Source organism: Nycticebus coucang, chromosome 1, assembly GCF_027406575.1.
Source record: "Nycticebus coucang isolate mNycCou1 chromosome 1, mNycCou1.pri, whole genome shotgun sequence".
NCBI lineage: Eukaryota > Metazoa > Chordata > Mammalia > Primates > Lorisidae > Nycticebus > Nycticebus coucang.
Window position 1 is genome coordinate 17,441,312 of NC_069780.1, and position 18,136 is coordinate 17,459,447.

Sequence of the window (18,136 nt, forward strand, 5' to 3'; positions counted from 1 at the left end):
AGCTGGGACTACAGGCACTCACCACGATGCCCAACTAGTTTTTCTATTTTCAGTAGAGACAGGGTCTCAGAACTCCTGAGCTCAAGCAGTCCTCCTGCCTCAGCATCCCAGAGTGTTAGGATTATAGATGTGAGCCACCTCGCCCAGCTTCACTTCAGATTATAACACAAACATGCCATAAAATTCTGATTTTGGTAATGGCTACAAAGTGAATTTGTATAATTAGTATTATATACGAATATGTCTGATTCATGCCAGTATATATGAGTTCACAATAAGTTATAATTTTATAATTCATATGAATTAACCAAAACATATATAACTTCTTCCCTGTAATTGGACATTTAGATTGTTCTAGCTTTTCATTATTATCTGTAATTCTGTGACTAATATATTATTTTTTATTTTTTTCATATATCTAATTATTTCTTTCACATATCTAATTATTTCTTTTTTTTTTTTTTTTTAGTTTGCTGCTATTTATTTATTTATTTTTTGCACAGTTTTTTTTGGCCGGGGCTGGGTTTGAACCCGCCACCTCCGGCATATGGGACCAACACTCTACCCCTTTGAGCCACAGGTGCCGCCCCTAATTATTTCTTTATGTAATTCTTTATGGGAAAGTATCTGGAATAATAAATTGTGAAAAAATTTTCCAGGACTTTTATACTGATTCATATGAAAACCAAAATTAACTGAGTACTCATCTTTCCTCTGCTACCACAGTAAATTTTTTTTACAAATGTATTTATTTTTATTTGAATGTAAAGAAAACTATGCACAAAAAGGAAAAAATTGCTGAATTTGAGAGGTTACCTACAAAAAACAGGATTTCTTAGAGCAGCGGTTCTCAACCTGTGGGTCGCGACCCACAGGAACTGTATTAAAGGGCCGTGGCATTAGGAAGGTTGAGAACCACGTTAGAGCTTCTTTTAGATTTTAAAAAGAAAGAAACATACTCAAAACTTCAAGAGGCAGGTATTTTTTTCAGTAGATACAAGTTTTAAGATAGTAAAATATAGCCAACATTTTTATATAAAAATCACAGAATACCACTGATGTTTAGAAGGGAAAAATAGCCTTTGATGGAAAAAGATTAACATTTTCCAATTCAATAAGTAAAAATAGCATCAATTTTACAATTCTTTAAGGTTTCCATTTTTTTTTTTCACATCAAACGTTTTCATTGAGAAGTTGACATGGGCATTCATCCAGTTTATGGTGGATGATCTCAGAAGCTTTCTTGTGTATGAGAAACAGAACTGCAGGCCCTTTTGTATAAGTTCTTGTACATCTTGTCCATGCTATTCTCAAAGGCGAGATTTTTCCCTATACCAGGCGGCCCTGTTGGACCAGTATTCGCTGTCATCCAAGTGAGGAGTACCGCGTGGCCGCTGAAATGAGCTATATCACAGGCAGAGTCTCTGTATAAAAGACTTCTTTTCAGGGCCAGTTCATTGTCTTTCTCTAGGTCTCTGTCCTCCGGTCATGGATCTCATCGAAGTTTGAAGGTGAACACCAATCAGAATGGAACCTTTCCCTGAGAGAAGCTCTATTTAACAGGGGGCTTGGAGAATGCTTCAGCCTTGTCAAGGGTGTGGAATGTTGGGACTTGCCGCAGGCTCTTGGGCTCAAATATTCATCACACCTTTCCAAAGAGTCATGGAAGTCTCTCCCATGGGGTGTCCTGATAACCTTATAATCCTTGGGGCGGCAGCAGCCTAGATGAGAACGATCACTGTGCATCCTTGACCATCCGTCTCTTTCACAGTCTCTGCCTGAAGATCCAAACAAAGTATCAGCCTGGGACTTGGGGGATCGACATGTCTAATCACAAATGGAGGCTCATCTGTTTCTTTTTTGAATTCATAGGGTCCCAGATTTAAATGGGCCAGCCGCCACCTGGTGTCTTCAGGTAGCTCACACATTGTCTTTTTGTGTAGGGAGATGGAGAGTGTGATTTTGAAGAAACTGTAAGCTGTTCATAGTTTTTTGCATTTACACAATATTTGCTTCTCTCGACTGACTTGGATTTTTTCTTTTGTGATCTTGATGATCTGCTTTGCAGTCTGCCATGTGATTTTTCAACTGGAGCTGAATGATAAGTAAATTTATCCTGAGTGCAGCACTTCCTTGAACTTATCAGACATTCAGTAATAACTGAAGTTGTAGAAAATCCCAGCTTTGGAACAATTCCTCGAAGGCCAGAAGTCCTCCTCATGGTAACCTGGCGGTTTGAATCATGATGTCCAGAAATTTGGTTCGGACCCGGGAACATGAAATCGCGTGTATTTTCATCATATGTAGACAGTGTTTCACTCACTGGTGGAACTAGTGGTATCAACTCCAACACTGCTGTATCATGGTCAAGCTCTGCAACCACATCTCCAGGGTCTACTACTTCAGGGAACACCTTTTCAAACACCATTCCGGCATTGAAGATCAGTGGAAAAGTGGCTGGGACACATTGTGTCTTTTTGTACTGGCCAAACACACAGATGATAAGATAGATGTCCTCCTTGTCTTTCAGCACCACTCCTGGACAGGTTACCTCATCTCTAAAAATTGCCGAGCATTGTGGTGGGCACCTATAGTTCCTGCTACTTGGGAGGCTGAGGCAAGAGAATTGCTTGAGGTCAAGAGTTTCAGGGTGCTGTGAGCTGTGACACCATGGCACTCCCCCAAGGGCAACAAAGTAAGAGTAGAGTGGATCTTCAGTGCCAGGGCGCATTGCAGCGCCTTCACCTTCGGCATCCATGGGGGGACCCCCGGCCACGGCCCAAGTGGGACAGAGAGAGACACGGCTCGGGGTGGGGACCTGGGGGAGACAAGGTGCCAGTGGTAGCGGCAGCTGTGGCCCCAGGCCGGGGCCCGCTGTCCAGCCTGGGTCCCACCTGAGAAGCAGCCAAGGTTTCCATTTTTTCATGTGAATGATTTGTTTTTTCCTTCTCTTATGACCTACTGATTCTGATACGGACAAAAAATTTTAATACTGTTTGATTACCTAAAGATGTAATTAAAAGGATTAATTGCCCTTTATCACACAATGTAAGTAGTAAGGCGGCAAGGGCATTTCATAGAAATGGTATCCACTTGAGCTGTTCTGCACCCAGAGAGATGGAAAACTGAATATAAAGCACATTTCGATAAGAGTCTGCCAAACGGATTTAGCATTGGGACTGTTTGGTCACCCAAGAAAATGGAAGGAGCTATCTTGAAAATGTAAGCTATGTTTTATTTATAAAGTAATAGTAGAAAGCTATTAAGTAGCTTGGACAACAAAAATAGCTTTGAGAAATGCAAAATTCATTAAGTATTGGAGGAAATAACCAAGAAAATACAAATGCCCATGAACACAGCCTTCCTAATTGCCATGTTGTTACAAATGGAACAAAGGGGTCACCACCCACAGGTTGAGAACCGCTGAGGGTTGTATGGAACAGACATAGAGTTAATGCTGTTAATACAAGTTTTATTATTTATCTTGATCAGTCTCTTAGTTTATCAAACAAATCTTAACACACCATTGAATTGAACATGAAGTTGCATATGTAGAAAAAGCAAACTAGCCAGGTGCAGTGGCTCACCTATAATCTTAGCAGTCTGGGAGGGTAAGGTGGGTGGATCGCTTGAGGTCAGAAGTTCAAGACCAACCTGAGCAGTAACAATACCTGTCTCTATTAAAAATAGAAAAACTAGCCAGACATTTGAGGTTGCTGTGAGCTATGATGATGCCAGGGCACCCTACCCAGGGCAACAGAGTGAGATTTTGTCTCAAAGAAAAAAAAGGGACAACAACCAGAAACACATAAGAAATGAAATTTTCTAATACTTTATTTTTGTATTTTTTTTTTTCTTTTTTTGAGACAGAGTCTCAAGCTGTCGCCCTGGGTAGAGTGTCGTGGCATCACAACTCACAGCAACCTTGAACTCTTGGGCTTAAGCGATACTCTTGCCTCAGGCTCCCAAGTAGCTGGGACTACAGGCGCCGGCCACAACGCCCACCCAGCTATTTTTTGGTTGCTGTTGTCGTCGTTGTTTAGCAGGCCAGGCTGGGTTCAAACCCGCCGCCCTCAGTGTATGTGGCCAGCGCCCTGCCGACTGAGCTATGGGCGCCACCTATGTTTGTATTTCTTTTTCTTATTCCAATCTGTCCTTTAAATGAACAAAACATACTTGTTTTCCACTAGATTCAAAAATAAGATTTTAAAGGCTTACAAAACCTGTAAGTTCAAAACTTTATTTATTTTGACTTTAAGTTCAAAATAAAAATGTTTTCATCAAGATCATATATTTTATCATGAAATCCCCAAAAAATCTGCCCAAAGTCTTTACGTAAAGCAAAGCAGTTTCTTGATCAATAATTCCTTTTTATCATTAAGATTTCTAATAGAACATCTTCTATGGAAGTTGTGCCACAAGTTTCTCACATCAACCCCAATTAATGTTTTAGGCAATTTTATCTTCTCCACCATTATTATATTTTCTCCTTCTGCCATTTCCCCCAAAGGGGAATGTTCTGATAATTTTGAATTTGCAGGAAAATAAAGACCCTATCAGGAGCGTCCAGCCCACAGCCTGCAGGCCACACGTGGATTCTGTGAGGACTGTCTTGCTTATCTGTGGTGGGAGATATGATGAAAATCATGCAGGACTCTTGTTTTGCTCATCAGCTTTTATTAGTGTTTGTGTATTTAATGTGCAGCCCAAGACAACTCTTTTTTCCAGTGCAGTGCAGAGAAGCCAAAAGGTTGGACACCCCAAATGGATTTATACTACAAATTGTATTTCTTAACGATGCTATGTTATTAAGATGTGTTTTGTCTGCAGTATGTAGCTCTGGTAAGTTACAGTGAAGACTGTGTAGTATTTTCTAGTGTGTAGCCACCACATTTTATTATCCATTGCTGTAGTGAATAGTTGGCTTTAATTGCTCTATGTTGAGTCTTTGTACAGATGCAATTCCCTTGTTGATTTCTCAGCTCCTCAGAATATAATGTGAATTGGAATGCTGAACAGTACATACCTTGACCCAGAACTGCAGGTTGCCCTCCAGAATGACTGCAGCAGCCTGTGATCCAGCTATGTGCATGAGAACACCAGTTTTAGCCATACCCTGCCCTGCATTGGTACCATCCAGTCTCCTCACCTTCAATGATGAGATGGTTTTAAACAGACTTCATTTGATTTTGTGTTTCTCCGATTCCTAGCAAGGTTGAACATCCATTCCTTCACACAGTTGTTAGACATTTGGGTTCCTCATCTTGTAATTTGCCTGTTCAAACCCTTAAAAGAAAAACTCACAATTTGATCTAATGGGATACAAGTATGTTTTTGTTCATTCTGTTTTTCCTTTGGGTCAAGGTCTCATTTGTTGATTTGTCTAAGTTCCTTATATGATTTATGTATAAAGCCTTATCAGTTTTGGATTCTCTTAATGTCTCTCATCCGTCAGATTAACTTTACCAGTGTTGCTGTCATTTGTATATAGTAAAATTCATCAATTTTTTGCCTCACTGTGTTTTGGGGGTCTCAAAGAGACTGTCATAAGGTCACAAAAGCTTTATATATCAAACTTATGGTTATATCTTTCACATTTAATCCATCTTAAGAATACATTTGTGTAAAGCCCATGATATTTTCTTTGTATGAAGAGCCAACTTTGTGAACACTTATTATAATATTCAATTATTTAAGTCATTTTTCCAGAGTCCCTGATGTACTTCAGATTTGTATATTTACACATAATATGGGTCTACTGGGGACACTTCGTTCTTTTCTATCAATCTCTGGCTATTCCTACACAACTTTCATTCCTGTGTCTTTGTGGTGTATCTTCATATGTAATAAGATAAACCCTTTCTGGGGTTTGTTGTTTGTTTTACAAAATCAATTAATCTATTTTTGTGAACCTTTGTTTCTCCATATAAATGTTTAAAAGTTTCCTGAGGGGAAAAAAGTCCCAACGAAACTTAATGAGAATTGTGTTGAATTTATTGGTTTGGGGAGAATTGACATCCTTAAAATATCAAAAACATGATAATGGGCTCAGTGCCCATGCTTGGTAGTTAGGGCACTGGCCACGTACACAGGGGCTGAAAGGTGCAAAACCGGCCTGGGCCTGCTAAACAACAATGACAACTGCAAAAAAAAAAAAAAAAATAGCCAGGCATTGTGGTGGGTGCCTGTAGTCCCAGCTACTTGGGAGGCTAAGGCAAGAGAATCGCTTAAGCCCAAGAGTTTGGGGTTGCTGTGAACTGTGACACCACGGCAGTCTACCGAGTGAGACTCTGTCTCAAAAAAAAAAGAAATGATAATGCTTCCTTTATTTAGATCTTCCTTCACATCCTTTAAGAGTTCCTTCAAGGATAAATTTTATCCTTTAAGATTTTCCCAAAAAAATTTCTTAAAGATCTTATGCATTCTTTAATATGAATGGTTTTATTGTTACTATTATAGTTTTACTACTATTTTATTGTTTTTACTGATGTTATGAACAAAATCTGTTGGTTAAGGTCAGCACCTGTGGCTCAAAGGAGTAGGGCGCCAGCCCCATATACCGGAGGTGCTGGGTTCAAACCCAGCCCTGGCCAAAAAACTGGAAAAAACAAAACAAAATCTGTTGGTTACTGTAAAGGGAAATTACTTTTTTATGAATTCATTTTACATCCAGCGTACTTTTTGAACTTCCTTACTAGCTGTGACCAGGTGTTGAGTCTTGGCTTTTCTCTGTAGGTCATCACCTCATCTGTACAGACGGTACTGGGTTGGAAAGCAGCCCTCACAGTCACTTCTTGCTGTTTCTGATCTTTTTTTAAACAGTTTTTACTACATCACCTGAGCTGGGCTTGAACTTTCAGCCTCAGTCAATTCTTTCATCATGCTCAGCTGTTTCTGGTCTATCCAGGAACGTGTTTTAGTTAATTTCTCTGAAAGAGATAAGAGATGTGGACTTAGGCTCAGGTAGTTTACTAGGGAGGTGATATCAGAAAGCTGGATTAAGAACTGTGACACAGAAAAGGAGGAGACGCCAGTGACAGATGTGCTGCTGTCGCCTCTGCAGCAGCAGAGACATAGTCCCCCTCCGAGAACATGACAGATGTCTCTCCTAACTCCACCCTATGAACAGAAGGCTGGGCGCATTTGTCCCCTGGCCTGATCCCCATCGGAAGCTCCTGGGGTGTTAACCCCTGCACCTTCAGGCTGCCCTTCACGTAGCTGAGCTCTGTCAGCTGTGGAGGGGATCTCAGAGCAGGCACGTCGAGAGATGTGTGGTGCTGGCCGCAGGTGGAAAGCTGTCATCGTGATCAGAGTTTACCCAGAACTACCAGTGACAGCTGCAACCAAAACTGACAGCACAGAGGAGAGGCAACGGGCAGCAAACGCGGCTGCTTCAGTCCACCCCGTGCCCCACTCAGATCTGCTGTGCCCACCCTAAGTCCACTCTGGACTTTTTTTTTTTTTTTTTTTTAGACAGAGCCTCAAGCTGTCGCCCGGGGTAGAGTGCCATAGCATCACAGCTCACAGCAACCTCCCAACTCTGGTCTCAAGCAATTCTCCTGCCTCTGCCTCCCAAGTAGCTGGGACTATAGGTGCCTGCCCAATGCCCAGCTGTTTTTTTGGTTGCAGCCGTCATTGTTATTGGCAGGCCCAGGCTAGATTCGAACCTGCCAGCTCAGCTGTATGTGGCTGGTGTCTTAGCTGCTTGAGCCACAGGCGCAGAGCCCACTCTGGACTATTTGAAGGAGAAGCCAGCTGTAATCGTCAGAAAACACAACACAGGAGGGGTAACTAGAACAAGCTTGTCCCCATTGCTGCTGGTGGTCCCAAGGCCATAATTACTACTTTTTCTTTCTTTCTTTTTCTTTTTATTTTTTGAGACAGAGTCTCACTTTGTCACCCTTGGTAGAGTGCCATGGTGTCATAGCTCAGAGCAACCCTGAGCTCTTGGGCTCAAGCGATCCTCCTGCCTCAGCCTCCAGAGTAGCTGGGACTACAGGCACCTGCCACAATGCCCGGCTATTTTTAGAGATGGAGTCTCCCTCTTGCTCAAGCTGGTCTCAAAGTCTGGAGGCAATCCACCCATCTCGACCTCCCAGAGTGCTGGGATTACAGGCATGAGTCCCTTCCCCGCTACTTTTTATTTCTCTCCTCACCTGCCTTCCTAGAGTTCCCTCATTTTTGGTGTTCTGTGAAAAGGTCATATATGCAAAGTGACCCCAAGTACTGAAGGAGCAGGGAAACCAAAGAATGAAGCAGACAAATCCACTCTGTCTGTATAGGATGATTTATTGGGGGACTACAGACAGAAGCATGGCCTCGAGCAGCTGCAAGACATGTAGGTCTCCCTGCCACACCCCCCAGACCAGGGCTTGCATCCGGGGGACAGTGCCCATGCTGGGAGAGTGTGTAGGTGGCTGGGCGATGCCAATGATGTCACAGAGCACCAGTATCAAGTGGCTTTGGAGGAAAGGGGAAACTTACAGTGAATAGATTTTCCAGCATTAAGAATAATCCATCAACTAGACATTTTGGAGGCATTCATTCCCAGACTCAGAATTATTCAGGCAGATTATCACTGAAAAGTGAAGTCACTCTTGTCCCCACACTCCGTCCCTGGAATGCAGCTCTTACAATCTCACCCACCCACCTCTTCTGCAGTGGCCCCTGAGCCTTTAGAGGTGGGCGTCTGGTGCCAGGCATTGAATGAATTTACTTTCCAGCTATAAGAAAAGGCTGCAACAGCAATAATGTGTATAAACAACAAGGGCAAGACCAAGAATGAATAACAGCTTTTGCCACAAACTACAGAATTAAACCAAAAGAAAGGGCGGCGCCTGTGGCTCAGTCGGTAAGGCGCTGGCCCCATATACCGAGGGTGGTGGGTTCAAACCCAGCCCCGGCTGAACTGCAACCAAAAAATAGCTGGGCGTTGTGGCAGGCACCTGTAGTCCCAGCTACTCGGGAGGCTGAGGCAAGAGAATCGCTTAAGCCCAGGAGTTGGAGGTTGCTGTGAGCTGTATGATGCCATGGCACTCTACCAAGGGCCATAAAGTGAAACTCTGTCTCTAAAAAAAAAAAAACCAAAAGAAAGCCATAGGCAGAAAAAAGGTGGGATCAGACATCATTATCTGGCTATGCATGTCCCGCTGAGCTACATGTCCTGCTGGGAAGCAGCTGTTGTACATGTCACCAGTCATGTCCTTAGCTGAGTGATACCCACCGAAGCAGACCAGAGGTATTGGGAACAGGTAACAAACTGCCAGCCCCTAGGCATCCTTGCAAACTGTGCTCTGGGCATAATGCCCAGCACGTGCAAAAGGAGGTTCATCCTTCCTTTCCCAGGGCAGAGCAGCAAGGGGAGCAGAGACTATGGCTGGAAATACAAGAGTGAGATGGGTACTTGGCAGGGCAGCTCCTCCCCATGGAGCAGAATGACTGTGATAGCTTCGTCCCTGTTAGTTAGGACATAGGCAGCCTGAGGATCGTGCGCTGGGGGTGCAGATCAAACACGTTGCCCAGGGGTGAAGGTGCTGGATTATCTGTAAAGTTACAGGGGAACAAAAGACCATGCAAACAGCCAACCAAAGTCTCCTTAAAAAGGGGCCGTGTTCCAGGGTAGTGACGTGGAAAGCATTTTGGCCCAGCCTCCAACATGATCAACAGAGGCCTCTTTGACTGGCCAGGGGGTTCCTCACTGTCTGCCAAGAAATACCCTGTCTCCCATCCAAGTGTCACCTCTCCTCCCTCAAGATCTTGGGGAGGCCTAAATGACATTTGCCCTGGGCCTTTTATCAGCTCCAGCAGGAATGTCCCTGGCTGGACATGTTTTCCAACAGTGTGAGCGGGTCCTCCTGGGCAGTGCTTCCAAGTCAGAGACACAGGGCCAGCTCCGGGATTGGTTTCAACCGAATTCAAGTTCTGTAATGGCTTGAGGCAAAACTTTTGCCTACAGATGCAAGGTGTTGGATTATAACTGCTCACAGTTGCACCTTCAAAATGTCACTTTTCTTTTCAATCAACCTGCCACTTGGGGATTACATGGCAAATGAAATCTCCAGTCTATGTCACTTTTATATGGCCAATCTTATACATCACAGACATTGATATGGGTACCTTGGTTGCTGTCAGCGTGTGGAGGGTGGCCACACATGACACTAAGTTACTCCAAGCCCTTCCTGGTGGCTGTTTGGTTTGCCCTTTTGCAAGGGAAGGCCTGCAACAATCCTGAGACAGCCTCTGTGTTATCACACTTTTGTCCCAGGCTTACTGGCTGTGGTCTGTCTGCCAGTCACTCAACGGGGCAGCTGTCATGGAGGTGGCCTCACTGCATGCGGCATGTGGTGGGGACTCAGGTGGGAGCACACAAGGCGGTCTTACGGTGGCCACTAGACCCACACCGTGGCAGGCCGGCCTGCTTCCTTTGCTATCTGCCAGCCCACCCATGCACTGCGATGCCCACTATGTTATGTACCAAATTTGCTTGCTCAGATGATTGTGAGGAAGCTGATATTCTACATTTTGCTAAGGTATCAGCCTTCAGGTAACTGGGCGGAGGGGGGCAGCATGAATCTGACCAGCGTGGGCTGAAGCATGACACACAATTAGGCTCCCAGTGGGTTCCGATCACCTCTCCCAAATGTCTTTCCACGTTTCAGCTCCCCATGTGGGATTTTAAGTACATGCCAGTCATCTCAGACCCTTTGGGCAAGTCTAGTTGTAGACCCAAACAGTTCCCAAACTGTCTGTAGAGAACTGTAGAGCTTATGGGTGCAAAGCAACTGAATGGTCAGAGTTCTCTCCACTGACCACTCTGCTGCATTCCCATCTCGAACCCGACTATACCTTCTGCAGATGGGCAGCAGCTGCCATCTGTACACGTGGGTCACCTCAGATCGACCCATCTGGGTACCAAGTTGTTTTGGGGGGTGAGGGCTGTGCCTTCATGCCCCATTGGAGACATTTTTGTGGCGGCTCCACAATACACAATAGGGACAGCAGAGGTCCCACACTGTACTGGCCCCAAGCCCAGGATGCAATTCATTCCCCCAGAGGACTTGTGGAGAGGGCACCCCATTGTTGCAGGTGCGTTATAACACTTCTGTAACGTGGAGGCCTGGGTAATAGCTGAGGCAGGCCTGGAGACCAACCCTTCTTCTTCTTCTTCTTTTTTTTTTTTTTGAGACAGTCACAAACTGTCACCCTGGGTAGAGTGCCATGGCATCATAGCTCTTAGCAACCTCCAACTCTTGGGCTCAAGCAATCCTCTTGCCTCAGTTTTCTATTTTTAGTAGAGATAGGGGTCTCGCTTTTTGCTCAAGTTGGTCTTGAACTCGTGACCTCAAGCAATTCACCCCTTGGCCTCCCATTACAACCCTTCTTCTATCCAGCCTTATAGGCAGACTTGCTTTACCAGCACCAGCAAAGCAGCCATTATGGGTTCCCTTTGCTGCAAGGCCTCGCATACTCACAGGACCTGCTGTTTAGTGGAAAAATAGCAGGTTTCAGTGCCTTTCCTTGGCAGAGACCAGAGTCCCCGGGGAAAATGCTTTCCCATGCTAGACTTGTCAGAGAGCCCACTGGTCACATGTAAAGACATTGGTATCCTGGGAAGGCAGAAACCTAAGGCTTGTGCCAGGGATGTTAATATTTTGCCTTTTAAAAATGCATTAGTTTTGGCTAGTGCAGTGGCCCAAGATTGTAATCCCAGAACTTTGGGAGGCCAAGGTGGGTGGATTGCCTCGGGACTTTGAGATCAGCCTGAGCAAGAGACCCCATCTCTAAAAAATAGCCAGGTGTTTGTGGCTGGCACCTGTAGTCCCAGCTACTCGGGAGGCTGAGGTAAGAGAATGGCCTAAGCCCAGGAGCTGGAGGTTACTGTGAGCTGTGTGACGCCACGGCACTCTACCGAGGGCGACAAAGTAAAACTCTGTCTCAAAAAAAAAGAAGGCGTTAACACAGTCTAACAGAACGAATTAAGGTGCATTCTATCCGCATCTTCTGAAGCTAGAGATTTTGCTTGTTTTTTTGGACTCCCATAGAGTGAGGTCTACATGGCGTCTCTGGCCACTCCCAACTACTCATAAGTAGAAGTGGCCTTGGCTGCACCCCTAGTCCCTAAGCTAAGGAGGAGCCCACCGCTGGAATGCAGCCCACGTCATATACATGTTGTCCCACTAGGGCACAACAGGGACATGAAAGGGCCCTGGACACTTGGTTTCATTTTTTCAGCTTTTCTCCCTGCTGGGGAGGTGCTATCCCCCCCTTCCCCACCCCCCGCAGTGTCCCACAGCCACGTCACAGTCCTGGCTAAGCTTCTCTCTGGCAGCTCTTTAGAAAGTTTTTCTTGTACCCAATCCCTGGGTGGAGGCTGCATGTTTGGGCTTTCCACTTGTGAGCAGCATCCGGCTTTCACAAGGGGAGTATAATTACCCTCTTCCTCTGAGATAACCTCTCTGTGGTCATCTGATTCAGGCTATCTGCATGCCAGCCAGGTCACCTAGCAAGGGCAGCCTGGTGAGGACAGGCTCAGGGAGTTGCCTTCTCCCTCCATAACCGTAACCGGCCAGCTATGGTCTCCAACTGTTCACTCCTCAGTCTCAAACTTAACACAGCGAAGTTCTCACTTCCCTTTCTAATTGGGATCTTCCCTCCCAACCCCCCAACTTTTCTATATTCACTTCAACCTCTAGTTGAGCTTCCCTGGCTGCTTGCATGGCCTGCAACAGCAGCAAACTCTCCATTGTCCCTGATCGGCCTCCCTCTTACCATGTGAGCCATAAGGCTTCTCACTAACAGCACTCTAGACCCTCTGGTGTTTGGGGGGCATCCTTGTACTCAAGGTGGTCCTCAGGCACCTGGCAAATGGACACCATCACCTTGCATGGGTGAGGAGAGCCACCCTGGGCCTCCCCCCACCAAAGCTTCCTTCCCCATGCTTTGGTTTCCTGACTTCCGGCTAGCTCCCCACTAATTCCACGAAAGGGTCGTACATGCAGACAACACCCACATGCTTTAGGAGCAGGGAAACCAAAGAATGAGGCAGACAAATCCACTCTGTCGGTGTAGGATGATTTATTGGGGGACTACAGACAGAAGCATGGCCTTGAGCAGCTGCAAGATGCGTAGGTCTCCACTCTGCACCACCCAGCCCAGCTTGCATCTGGGGAAAGTACATGTGGTGGGAGGAATGTGTAGGTGGCTGGGCAATACCACTGAGGTCACAGAGCACCAGTATCAGTTTTGAAGGAAAGGGGAAACTTACCGTGAATAGATTTTCCTACATAAAGAGTAATTCATCACTAGACATTTTGGAGGCATTCCCAGACTCAGGGTTAGGTAGATTAGTATTTAAAAGCAAAGCTGCAGCTAAACAGGGTGGCTCACGCTGTATTCCTAGCACTCTGGGAGGCTGAGGCAGGAGGATGGAGCCCAGCCTCAGCAAAAGGCCCCATCTCTACAAAAACGGATAAACCAGCCAGGCCTGGTGGTGGGTGCCTAGTGGGGCCTGGTTCAGCTATTCAGGAGGACCCCTTGCAATAAGCTATGATGACGCATTGTACTCTAGCTGGGGTGACAGAGCGAGACTGCCTCAAAAAAATAAAAAATAAAAAGCAAAGTTGCAGCTCAGCACTTGTAGCTCAGCAGCCAGGGCACCAGCCACATACTGGAGCTGGCAGGTTCAAATCCAGCCCGGGCCTGCCAAACTACAATGATGACTACAACCAAAAAAAAAAAAAAATAGTCAGGTGTTGTGATAAGTGCCTGTAGTCCCTCCCTACTTGGGAGGCTGAAGCAAGAGAATCGCTTAGGCCCAAGAGTTTGAAGTTGCTGTGAGCTGTGATGCCATGGTACTCTACCCAGAACAGCTTGAGACTGTCTCAAAAAAAAGCAAAATTGCTCTTGTCCCCAAATGTGGCCAGTATTTCAGTGCTCTAAGCTGCTTGCCTGTAACAGTGGTCCATATCTTCAATGCTGGGGGCTCCCTTGGTTACCTTGCCCTTTCCAGGCTGTGGACCATGGAAACACTGAGTGACCTGAGACCAGTTATGCAGCACTGATCTAGCCTCTCAGGATGACAGGGATGACCAGTATTAGAACTCCTTTGTCCGCTCTTCCACCAACGTGGAAACCCCATGGCAACTAACTGGCAAAGTGTCGGAGTCAGCAGAACCCTCAATGCCCGCCAAGGTGACATGTACCCCCAACTTTTGAGCATCCGGCCCCTTCAGCCAGCAGAGTGTAAAGCTGCAGGGTGAAGAAGCATCAATGTAAAGATAGGTTCATGGGAATGATACTGAGAGAGCAGGGGCCATCTGGGCTCCTGGACTGTGCATTCTATAGTGACCACTAGGAACGGGCACTAGTGGTTTCATGCAGGGGTCTGCAGACTTTCATACAGGGAAAGTAAATATTTTAGGCTCTGTGGGTCTGATGGTCTTTGTCACAACTATTTTGCCAGCATAGGGCAAAAACAGCCAAAGAGGATACAAAAACTAATGAGCATGGCTGTGCCCCAGTACGGCTTTATTACAAAAGCAGGCAGGAGCGGGGTCTGGCCCGCAAGCCAGCTTGCTGAACCCTAGCTCCATGTGCAGAATGCAAGCTGAAGAATGGTGCCCCAGTCCCACTGAGTTGCCGTTCATGAACTAGCACTAGCATGACACTTAGGACCAGGGTGATGTCTGTGGGATATAATAGTAATAGCTAAACTGTATTAAGTGGGTCCTATGACCAGCTATTTCTAGGATTATCTTATTTATGCATTATCTTATTTAATTTTCATAACCCAAAGACGGTTGATACTATTAGAATCCTCCCTTTATGGGAAAGATATAGAAGACTCTATCTAAGTCAATCATACCCTAAGCAGGTCAATCACGCTCACAGACCTGGGCAGTAAAGGATGACAAGGAGGGGTAACTGGCTCTGCCTCACAGCTCACACACCTGGAGCTTCTGTTCACCATAACTGCCCATTCTTGCTTCCAGAAAAGTAACCCACCATGGACGTTCATCGGATGCCGCCGGTAATACTGCAATTTTGTTCCAAATCTTAGCAAGGAAATAATGGGTGACCTTTGTTTCTTGAAACTCAAGTTTTCTCATTTGCAAAATGAAAAAGATGGAACAGCTTGAGACTTTCCAAACAGCATATTGCCAAGCCCTTTGATTGCTGAGCTGCTGGAGCTCCACAAGGGGAGTGAACCTGACAGCCCACACCCCTGAGTAAAAGCAGCACCACCTTCAGCTGTCATTAATCAGAGACCCACACACAGATGGGCTCCAATCTGCAGTGGCTTGATGATCCTTCGACTTCAGTTGTGTGTCAATACGCAGTTAGTAGAAACCCTACTTGGCGTACCCTACCAACATTCTGTTTTTCACTTTCAGTACTATATTTAATGAATCATGTGAATATGCAACACTTTATTAGAAAGTGTTAGATAGGGCGGCGCCTGTGGCTCAGTGAGCAGGGCGCCGGCCCCATATGCCGAGGGTGGTGGGTTCAAACCCAGCCCCTGCCAAACTGCAACAAAAAAATAGCCGGGCGTTGAGGTGGGCGCCTGTAGTCCCAGCTACTTGGGAGGCTGAGGCAGGAGAATCGCCTAAGCCCAGGAGTTGGAGGTTGCTGTGAGCTGTGTGACGCCACTGCACTCTACCGAGGGCAATAAAGTGAAACTCTGTCTCTACAAAAAAAAAAAAAAAAGAAAGTGTTAGATAATTTTACTCAAAGGCAAGCTAATGTTTAAGTGTTCTGAATACACTGAAGAGAGGCTAAGCCTAGCTTATGATGTTCAGTAGGTTATGTGTATTAAATCCATTTCCACTTACACATTTTCAACTGGTCAATGGAGGAGCATCTGTCTGCCACTCTGTGGAGCTGAGGGATTCTGCAGCTAACACAAATCTAAAGACCAACTGATGTTAAGGGTCCACTTAGCCCTAAATGTGATTCTGATGTTTAGGTGGGTACAAAATGCAATGCATGGTGGCTTTGAACACAACTGTTACCCAGGGATTGAATGGAGATCAAATTAAATCTAATATAAAGCTAGTTAGCCTTAATTACTTACTAAAAGGCTATACCATTGCTCATTAAAATTCTGCATTTCCTAAGAATCACCAGGAATTTCTTTCCACTCCTAACACAAGGGAGGAACAAAGCAACAGTCTTTCGTTCCACCTTTCCTTCCAACCCTAAGTATCCTAGATCCTTACCACGCAGGTTTGGGAAATCCGACCCTATATAATAGCAAAAAAAAAAAAAAAAAAAATTGGAAGTATGCCCGCTAGGTTTAGAACTCTGGTTTAGAACTATCTTACTTTTGTATTGCCCATTGAAAGGAAGAAAGTAGGCTACAAGTCAACCATTTATTTAAAACATAAAAAGACGAAAGGCCAGGTGGTACACCAAGCTGGCAGCTGCTATGTTTGGTGGGGCTCCAAGCTGTCTTGGTCCATTTTGCGTTGCTATAAAGGAATACTCGAGATTGGGTAATATAAACAGAAGAGGCTTATTTGGCTCACAGTTCTGCAAGGCTGTGCTAGACGTGTGGCACCAGCATCTGCTTCTGGTGAAGGCTTCAGGGAACTTCTGACAAGGCAGAAGGTGAAGGGTGAGCACATGTGTCACATAGAGAGAGCGGAAGCGATAAACAACCTGCTCAGCTAATACCAGAATGCGCTCACCTTGGCAGGTGAGGGCACCAAAACATTCAGGTGGGATCCACCCTTTGATCCAAACACCTCCCACACATGAGATCAAATTTCAACATGAGATTTGGAGGGGACAAATATCCAAACTATATGACAAGTATTCTTTCCTTGGGCTCTCTGGTCTCTATTAAGAAACAGGATTTCAATATAATATCTTGAAAAATCAAAACTGAAGTTAAAATTACCAACACGTCCTTAGAAACCCAGTTTACCAGCATATTAATATGGTTTTGTGTAAAGCAGGTACAACTGTCTAGACATGAGCTAAATCTGGTGAACACATAACAAAATGAATACCTACGTATGTGTAATATAAAGAAACAACTATATTAACATTCATTTAATCTTAAGTTTTATTGTATACATATTTTTTTTATTGAAACAGAGTCTCAGTTTGTCACACTTGGTAGAGTGCCACGGCGTCATAGCTCATAGCAACCTCCAACTCCTGGGCTTAAGCAATTCTCTTGCCTCAGCCTCACTAGTAGCTGGGACTATAGGCGCCTGCCACAACACCCAGCTATAGTTTTATTACATTTTAAACCAATTAAAACTAATCCATTATAGATTAGTTCTGACATTCAAGAAAATAAACAGAATTCAAAAAAATTTATACATGGTCCTAAGTAAATTTCTACAAACTAACATTTTCTTTTCCACTCTCTAGGAAAATAAGCTACCCTTTTAAAAATGTTTCTTGATTTTTAAATGGTTAAGAAAGTAAATTTTATGTCATGTTTGTCAAAACCAAAAAGATGTGTCTGTGTATATGTGTGTGGGTATAGTAAAAAGGCAATTTTTTTTTTTTTTTTTTTTTTGAGACAGTCTCAAGCTATTGCCCTGGGTAGAGTGCTGTGGCATCATGGCTCACAGCAACCTCAAACTCTTGGGTTTAAGTGATTCTCTTGCCTCAGCCTCCCAAGTAACTGGGTCAACAGGTGCCCGCCACAATGCCTGGCTATTTTTTGGTTGTAGTTGTTATTGTTGTTTGGCAGGCCTGGGCTGGATTTGAACCCACCAGCTTCAGTGTATGTGACTGGTACCCTAGCTGCTGAGCTATGGGCACCAAGCCTAAAAAGGCAATTTTAATACAAAAAGAGGATAAATATAATAGGATATATTTAAAGTCTCACTAATTTAAAAAATAGATACTAAAAATTCTGGCAGTTTTCTTTCTTTTGTAAAGTATAGTTTATATATAAGGTACATATTTCTTTTAGTGTAAGGAGGGAAAAATGTATCCAGGGAGCTGTAAGGTACAGTTACCTTAAAATCAGATGCTGGAACTAAGAAGTGATTAACCTTGATGGTCACATAATAACCAGGAAAAAAGATAATATGTTACAAGATGATGCATTAATCAGATACTAAGAAAAAAGAAAACACTGTTCCTTAAAGCTCAAAGATAAAAATGTAAT

At 44.6% G+C, this 18,136-nt stretch overlaps 1 pseudogene; it reads right to left on the reverse strand.

The window, feature by feature from the left end:
• Positions 1–1,231: 1,231 nt before the first annotated feature.
• Positions 1,232–2,754, reverse strand: LOC128588550 (spermatogenesis-associated protein 6-like; annotated as a pseudogene).
• Between the last annotated feature and the right edge of the window lie 15,382 nt (positions 2,755–18,136).